Source organism: Leucoraja erinacea, chromosome 5 (genome assembly GCF_028641065.1).
Source record: "Leucoraja erinacea ecotype New England chromosome 5, Leri_hhj_1, whole genome shotgun sequence".
Taxonomy (NCBI): Eukaryota; Metazoa; Chordata; class Chondrichthyes; order Rajiformes; family Rajidae; genus Leucoraja; species Leucoraja erinaceus.
Window position 1 is genome coordinate 73,949,870 of NC_073381.1, and position 8,832 is coordinate 73,958,701.

The following is an 8,832-nucleotide window of genomic DNA, read 5'->3' on the forward strand; positions in this document are numbered from 1 at the left end:
AACAATGCCGTCTGTCAGACAGAATATGCTTTAGTTGTGAAAAACTTCTTTCTACCTCAGCTGAGTCCACTGGTGCATACCCAAAACAAGCTACAGATTCTATATTCATGTCAATATCTTGTGCATTACAACTAGCTTTGAGAACTTTAGCTATGTTTTCTATTTCTTCAAGATCTTTGTTAGCTAAAATCACTGTCTCACATTTTCCTTGTATGTCTTTACCTACATCGCCAGGAACTTTACGAATATCGTCAGTTACTTTGTTGAAAACCTGTAAGTTATTCACTAATGTTTCGCCACATTTCTCAAGGGGATAGCTTGTGGGAAGTTTGCAAAATTGAAAGCAATAAACACAAAGTCGTGGTGGAGGGACTTTTTCTGCATGATTTTACTGACGATCCTGACTGCAGCAGATTCTTCTTCTTCAAAACAGTTGACGATTTCTTTTATCTATTCGAAATTTGAAGCATAGTAGAGTACAGCAGAGAGCCATGTACCCCACCTAGTCAAAACGGGGTGAGGAGGTAGCGGAATCTCTGGTGCCATTTCCTTGAACAAATGCACACGTGATGGTGCTTTGAGGAAGATTTTCTTGACATTGGAAAATAGGCAATCAAAATTTGGAGACAAGCTACATATGTGCTTGGCAATTCTATGAAGTCCTTGAACTAAGCATGTCAAATGCAACATTTTAGGAAATAAAACTTTAAGTCACAAACAGAGAAACAGTCTTGTGTTTTATACCTTCTGGCCAAAGTACAGCAAGTGAAGATGTAAACAACTGAGCAATAGTTGAGCTGTTTGACCTCCAATACTTCCGATGTCAACAAATACTCCTTTGATGGTACACCTGCCTCCAGTGTACCTATTACCACATTGGCAACATAACTCCCCACAGCATCGGTTGTCTTGTCTATTAAGATCCATATTTTGTTGCATGCAACTTCATCTCTAATTTTCTGTACAACATTTTTGAAGTTGCTGTCAACATAATGTTTCCGTAATGATGACTCGCTTGGTCTATGTTCCTCTGTGTATTTCTCTAAAAAACCTCTGAGAGGTTTGTTTTCCAATTTCCACAGTGGAATTCCAGCATCAATGAATGCCTGGCACAGATCACTCGAAAACTCAGATTTGCGACTGGAGCTGGCAGTAAATGTAGTGAGGAGACAAGCTTGGGCATTTTGCTTTGGTCGTTTACACCCCAGTGATATCAACATTGACTTCTCTAATTTTAGATAGCCCTTGTCTTCTCCCTCCTCCCCTCCCCCTTCCCAGCTCTCCTTCTAGTCCTACTGTCTCCGCCTTTGCTTCCTTTCTTTCCCCCCCCCCCCACATCAGTCTGAAGAAGGGTCTTGACCCGAAACATCGCCTATTCCTTCTCTCCATAGATGCTGCCTCACCCGTTGAGTTTCTCCAGCATTTTTTGTCCACCTTTGATTTTTCCAGCATCTGCAGTACTTTCTTAAATAGATCTTGGAGAAGACTGAACCAGCGGGCAGTGGCACGATTGAATGAATGACCGACGGTGGTGACCTCGGTTTCGCCCCGGTGGTGGAAGTTTTCTTGTAAGATACTATGTTAACATGTTAATAATAACAGTAATATTAACGTATTATTAATATTAATAATAACATTAATATAACATAGAAAACATCATTGTAATCACAGTACAACTAGAGACAATAGCATGACCTTTTAGCAAAACGGCAAAAAAAGGCTGATTTAGGCACTCGATCATGAAAAGACATTATCCTGGTGAAATCATCAAAAAAGGCATAAAAAGATACATGGTATTTATGGCAAAATCCTGGCTTTAGTCATAAGGAATAGGAGTAGAATTAGGAAAATCCGCCCATCAAGTCGATTCCGCCATTCAATCGTGGCTTATCTATCTCTCCCTCCTAACCCCATTCTCCTGCCTTCTCCCCATAACCTGTACTAATCGAGAAGCTATCTTTCTGCCTTACAAATATCCACTGACTTGGCCTCCACAGCCTCCTGTGGCAAAGAATTCCACAGATTCACCACCCTCTGACTAAAGAAATTTCTCCTCATCTCCTTCCTAAACGAACATCCTTTAATTCTGAATTTATGTCCACTAGTTCTAGATTCTCCCACTAATGGAAATATCCTCTCCACGTCCAACTGTGTTGCTGGAAGAATCTGGGATGGCCAACAGGAGGGAAAAGAGCATCAACAATTGCCGTACCTCATTAGCCCACATGGCCTATTGCTATCCATAGCATCATTGATTTTTCACTGTTAAATTGGTTGATACAGACATAGGGTTCTATGTTAGAAGTGTCTAATCACACAGTGGCCAAAGGGACAGGTAACATTTATGTCCCTTCAAATTGTGCTGGCATTACAATTCCATGAACAGACATCAATTATCATGACTCCATTCTGCGATGAACTGCATTGTAAATTGTCTCTTTCTCAGTGTATCTGTTCTCTATTTCGCTTAAGATTAAATGCAGCCCTTCCAAATAACTATCAATATGCTTAATGCAGATGCTGGCACAACACACTATATATGTCAAAGAATTTGGTTGTGCTTCAGGTTTTAATCAGCATTTGGGCAGCACAGTGGCACAGCCGTAGAGCTGCTGCCTCACAGAACCAGAGACCTGGGTTCAATCCTGACCTCGGGAGCTGTCTGTGTGGAGTTTGCATATTTTCCCTGTGACCGTGTGGGGTTTCCTCCAGATGCTATGGTTTCTTCCCACATCCCAAAGACACGCGCGTTTGTAGGGTTAATTGTCCTCTGTAAAGTGTCCCTAGTGTCTAGTGGGATAGCCCGTGTGAACGGATGATCACTGATTGGCGTGGACTAGGTGGGCCGAAGGGCCTGTTTCCATGCTGTATCTCTAAACCAAACTAAACTTTTCCACACACATCAAAACTTGTTGGAATGTCCTTCACAATTGCCTGAATACAAGGCAAAAGAGACAAAAGAAAATAGTGAATTTTGCACTTCCTTTGGTTGGATGATTAGATTAATAGCTCTGTCCTACGGTACGATTTAATTCCAAGAGCTCTCCTGAGTTAAAAAAGAATCAAACTCGTGGTTACCACGGAGAATGAATGTAGCGGGTACTTTGGAACTTGGGGACGTCTCTTAGCGCTAACGGCAGGTACTCGGGAAGACTCGCTAACGGCAGGTAAGCACGGGAAGACTCATGAAGATTTTTCATAATGATGAAAAATGTCCACGAGAGCCCCGAGTACCGACGAGTGGCCACTACCGTAAATCTCCGAGTTTGAATCAGGGCAAACTTGGGGAGAACTCTTGAAATGAACTCGTACCGTGAGACAGGGGTTTAAGAAGTTGAGAGGGTACACAAAATTGCTGGAGAAACTCAGCGGGTGCAGCAGCATTTATGGAGCGAAGGAAATAGGCGACGTTTCGGGCCGAAACCCTTCTTAAGAAGTTGAAACTTGGTTGAATTGAAATGGAAGGAAGACTTTCTGATATCTTATGGGTTGCTTGTAGTTTTAATCTCTTTTTGTCTTGTTTGTTGGTCTTGAACAATGTCTGCTCCTTACAGAGTTGGTAGTGTGTTGGTTTCCCCACATGAATCATTATAAGATCCCAAATGTATGTTGGTAAATTCACAGAAAGTTTTCTAGGGTGTTCAGTTACTGGAACCAAAAGGAGCAGTCAGTTCAGAAAATTCCCAGAATGTGAGCAAATATAAATAAAAACTCTATGATTTTCCCATAGAACGCCTGCATTCTTTATGGTTTTACTGTAAATGACTGTGTTACCAATATTGCCATTTTTCATCTGTACAAATAGGTTGATATCTTTATCGAAGATAGACACAAAATGCCGGAGTAGCTCAGCGGGTCAGGCAGCATCCCTGGAGAAAAGGTGCATGTTTCGCGAGAAAAGGTAATGTTTCGGGTTGGAACCCTTCTTCAGATCAACTGATTTACTAATAGGTTAAACTAGTCCAGAATTTCACCCCTTCTACATAAACCATTACTACATGATGAACTTAACCACCATCCAGACTTGTTTGAATATTTCTAATTTTTGTCTGTCCCACTCACAAAATCAAGGCTTTGCTGGCCAAAGTTTATGAATCAAGGTTTCACGGTTAGTTTATTGTCACATGTACCAATTAAACTACAGTAAAATTCAGATTGTCATGCCATCATACCAATAAAGAGCAACAAGACACCCAAATACATTTTTCACATGAACATTAGCCCTCCTGGATTTCTCCTCACCATTTTATGCTATTGAACTTTTAATTCTCCTTCTCTTATAATTTTAACAGTTCTATAAAACTGGCCTGATGTGGACTCAATTTTCTAATGCCATACTGAAATTGATGTATCCTTCCCTCTAGCTACCCTATGTGAAGCTATGAATAAAATATAGAACAGTGCAGTACAGAAACATAACCTCTGACTCACGATGTCTATGTTGAACATTATGCCAAAATTAAACGTAATCTTTTCGGCCTGCATGTGACCTATTTACACCCATCCACGCCACCATCGTACATGCCACCATCACCATCCCTGACAACACATTCCAGGCAACTTCCACTCTGTGTAAAAAAAACTATCCAGGTTTGACCTACCTTACCTTAAAGCTAATTTTCCCATTAAAGAAGCATCCTCTTCTGCACTCTCCACAAACACTCCACATATTTCCTGTAACGGAGAAGCCAGAACTGCACACAATATTCCAAATACAGCATTACCAAATTTCGTTAAAGCAGCAATGTCACTTTCTGAATCTGATACTCAATGCTCTGACCCTTGAAGGCAAGCATACCATGCTTCTTCTTCACCATCTATCTACTTGTGTTGCTACTTTTAGGGAGTTATAGATTCCACAATAACTTTGTAGATTGATGCGGCTAAAGGTCCTGTCATTAAATGTATACCTTTCACATATTTGACCTCCTAAAGCGCAACACGTCACCCTTGCTCAGGTTAAATTCCATCTACCATTTCTCCACCTATCTTCTTCACTGTAATTCCACAACTCTGCAACTCCACCCATTTTAGTGTTGGCTGCAAACGTACTAACCAATCCATAGTTATTTTCATCTATGCCATTCATCCATATCATAAACAACAGAATTCCCAGCACTGACCCCTGCGGAACATCGCTGGTCGCAGACTTCCAGACAAATCGACCCCTTTCAGCTATTATTTTCTGCCTTCTATGGGTAAACCAAGTCTAAATCCAAACTACCAAGTCACAGTGGTTCCCATGAATCTTAATGTTCTGGTTCAGTCAACCATGAGGCACCGAAAAAAAAGTTTTTTATTACTCTAATGGATAAATTCTAATGACAGCAAATGTCATTCTTGTCTGTTTTCTGCTGGGCTTTCCCCACCTCTATCATCTCACGAGTCAATGTGGTAACTATCAACGCTCGGATACACCCCAAATAGGAATGTTTCATTTGGATTTTGCCGAAGTTTCCAGTTTAGTTCAGTTTAGTTTATTGTTATGTGTACCGAGATACAGTGAAAAACTTTTGTTGCGTTCTAACCAGTCAGCAGAAAGACAAAACATGATTCCAATCAATCCATTTACAGTGTATAGATACATGATAAGGGATTCCGTAGGAATAGAGATTTAAGACTGTGGAGCGATGGTAACATGAGTTGGTAGATCTGCTTCTGTGGCTCGCATGCAAATAGTCGCTGGGGTTGGGCGCCATCTTGGAAGCTCAACATTTTCTTTTTAAATCGTCCAAGGAAGTGTGGCTGCTCTTCATTTTGAAGTGGAGGCCATAAAGATTGACCAGTTTCTCACTCATCCATCCCAGCAGCTTGCAGATGGATTGAAGCATCATTTAATGGAAGGTGATTGATGCAATGACACAGCCTCTACGGAGGTTGGGCCCATGGTGGATCTGTAGGTAAGGATAACAACTCATGAGCTATTGTGGAGCAGAAAGTGAATTTAATGAGTTTCTAAGGCCAGATACATTTAAGAAACATTTTCCACAATCCCCTTTTCATTATAGAATTGAAGAGGCCATAAGTGTACACAAGTTCATTTTTCTCCCTACATTTTCTACCTACTTTTTGCAAATAATTGGCACTGGCAGTCCTAGTGTTCAGGCTCCCATCTTATTTTATAACCCCAGAGGGTGGTCACTTTGGTCATTTGGTAGATTGACAGAAGCTGAAGAGAATATATATGCTGAAATATGGAGAACAAAACAAAAAAACTGCTGAAAGATCTCAACAGATTGAGCGGAACCTGTAAGTGGGGGGAGGGGGGGGGGGGGGGGGGGGGGGGGGGTGTGGGGGGGGGGGGGGGGGGAAATGTAGACGTCTCAGGTCTAGACTCTGCATCGGGACTCTGCATCTGCTGCAGAATCTCAAACCGAAATGTCAAAAAATCCTTTCCTCCCCACAGTTCATGTTATAAGATCAGAATTAGGCTTTTTCGGCCCATCAAGTCTATTCCGTTATTCAATCATTGCTGATCTATTCCTCTCAAGCCCATTCTCCTCCCCATAACTCCTGACACCCATAATCAAGAATCTGTCACATAAAAAATATCCATTGATGGCCTCCACAGCTGTCTGTGGCAAAGTATTTCAACAAATTCACCACTTGCTGAATAAAGAAATTCTTCCTCATCTCCTTTCTAAAGGAATGTTTTTTATTCTGAGGCTTTGGCCTCTGGTCTTAGACTCTCACACTAGTGGAATCATCCTCTCGACATCCACTCTATCCATGCCATTCACTATCCAGATGCTGCTTGATCCAACACATTGACAATAGCGGTTTATCTCAGACAAACATCTTCTGAACAATTACTGACTCAATCCGAGAGTTGAGGAGAAATTATGTTCTGATATATGACGTCCCTCCCTGCTCTTGTATTGATGACCTTTGTTAGGGCAAGCGGAGGTTCCAGCTAGAGTACATCTCTCTGAAATCCCCCAAACTGCCTTGGAGTCTTAGTCAAATTAGGATGAATGTTTAATAACCAAAGTCTACTTTTTAGTTTAATTTAGTTTAGTTTAGAGATACAGCGCGGAAACAGGCCCTTCGGCCCACCAGGTACGCGCCGAACAGTGATCCCCGCAAACTAACACTATCCTACACCCACTTGGGACATTTTTTATATACACCAAGCCAATTCTCCTACAAACCTGTACATCTTTGGAGTGTGGGAGGAAATTGAAGATCTCGGGGAAAACCCACGCAGGTCACAGGGAGAACGTACAAACTCCGTACAGTCAGCACCCGTGGTTGGGATCGAACCCGGATCTCCGGCGTTGCATTCGCTGTAAGGCAGCAACTCTATCGCTGTGCCACCGTGCTTGGATTTAAAAGAATAATCTTAAACGATTCCAGTCATTTGCATAGATCAGCCATTTATCATGGGTTGGAGGCAGCAGAGGAATGGTACCAAAATAAGTTACACATTATGGGCAGTTTTTGAGGCAGTAATTTCTAAGATTTTAGGTGACACTTGATTTCATACGATAGGTCAGAGACCAGAGCAATGTGCAGTTCAAGTCTTTGTAATTTAGGTTTCAGGTATTAGGCTTATTCAGACAGTGGATTCAGAAAGTGGCTTTGTAAATATTTGATTAGTGTATAAATGTAAATAATTTGGTGTACATATAGCTGCTGGTGTACATATGGTGTAGATATAGCAGCTAAATTTGTATAAGATAATTTCAAGCAGTTGAATAAGGGGTGGGAATTAATAAGCTTTGGTTTCTTCCTGCTCCTTTTCGGACACATACGATTTCATTTATTTATAGATATTGTTTATGACACTTTATAAATATTCTTGTTTTGTTTTTTGTATGCTGTTTCACACTTGCTTTTTATTCTTTTATTCTGTTCGAAATAAATTAAAAAAAAAGAAATAAAAAGTAAATATATCAATTTAGAGTCATAGAGAGTGGAAACAGGCCCTTCGGCCCAACTTGCCCACACTGACCAACATGTTCCAACTAAACTAATCTCACCTGCCTCCTCCCTATATCCCTCTAAAGCTACCCTATTCATGTACCTGTCTAAATGTTACAATGGTACCTGCTTTAACTATCTCCTCCGGCAACGTTTCATACACCAACCACCCTTTGTGTAAAAAGGTTACCTATCAGGTTCCCATTAAATATTTTCCCCCTCTCCTTAAACCTATGTCTTCTGGTTCTCGATGTCCCCTCCGCTGGGCAAAATACTGTGTGTGGTTACCTGATCTATTCCTCTCATGATTTTGTACACCTCTATAAGATCACCCCTCATACTCCTGCACTCCAAGGAATAAAGCCCTTCCTCCCAACATGACCTCCCAACTTCTATACTCAATACTCTGACTGATGAAGGCCAATGTGTCGAAAGCCTTCTTGTCCATCCTATTTACCTGTGACACCACTTTCTAGGAACGATGTACCTGCACTGCTAGATCCCTCTGCTCCACAACATTCCCCAGAGCCCTGCCATTCACTGTGCATGTTGGACTTCCCAAAATGCAACACCTCACATTTCTCTGAACTCTTGGCCATGACCTGAGTATGCTCGAGGGTGGTACGGAACAGGTTAACTGTTTGATTAGTATGGGTGAAGGGAATTATGGGGGGAAGGCAGGAGAATAGAGTTGAGAGGGAAAGATAGATCGGCTATGAATGAATGGTAGAGTAGACTTGATGGGACTAATTCTGCTCCTATAACCTATGAACTAAATTCCATTAACCATTCCTCAGCCCAACTGATCATGATCCTGCTGTAATGTTTGACAACCATCTTCACTATCTACAAAACCATCCACTTTAGTGTCAACTGCAAGTTTTCCAATCATGCCATGTCCATTCTCAT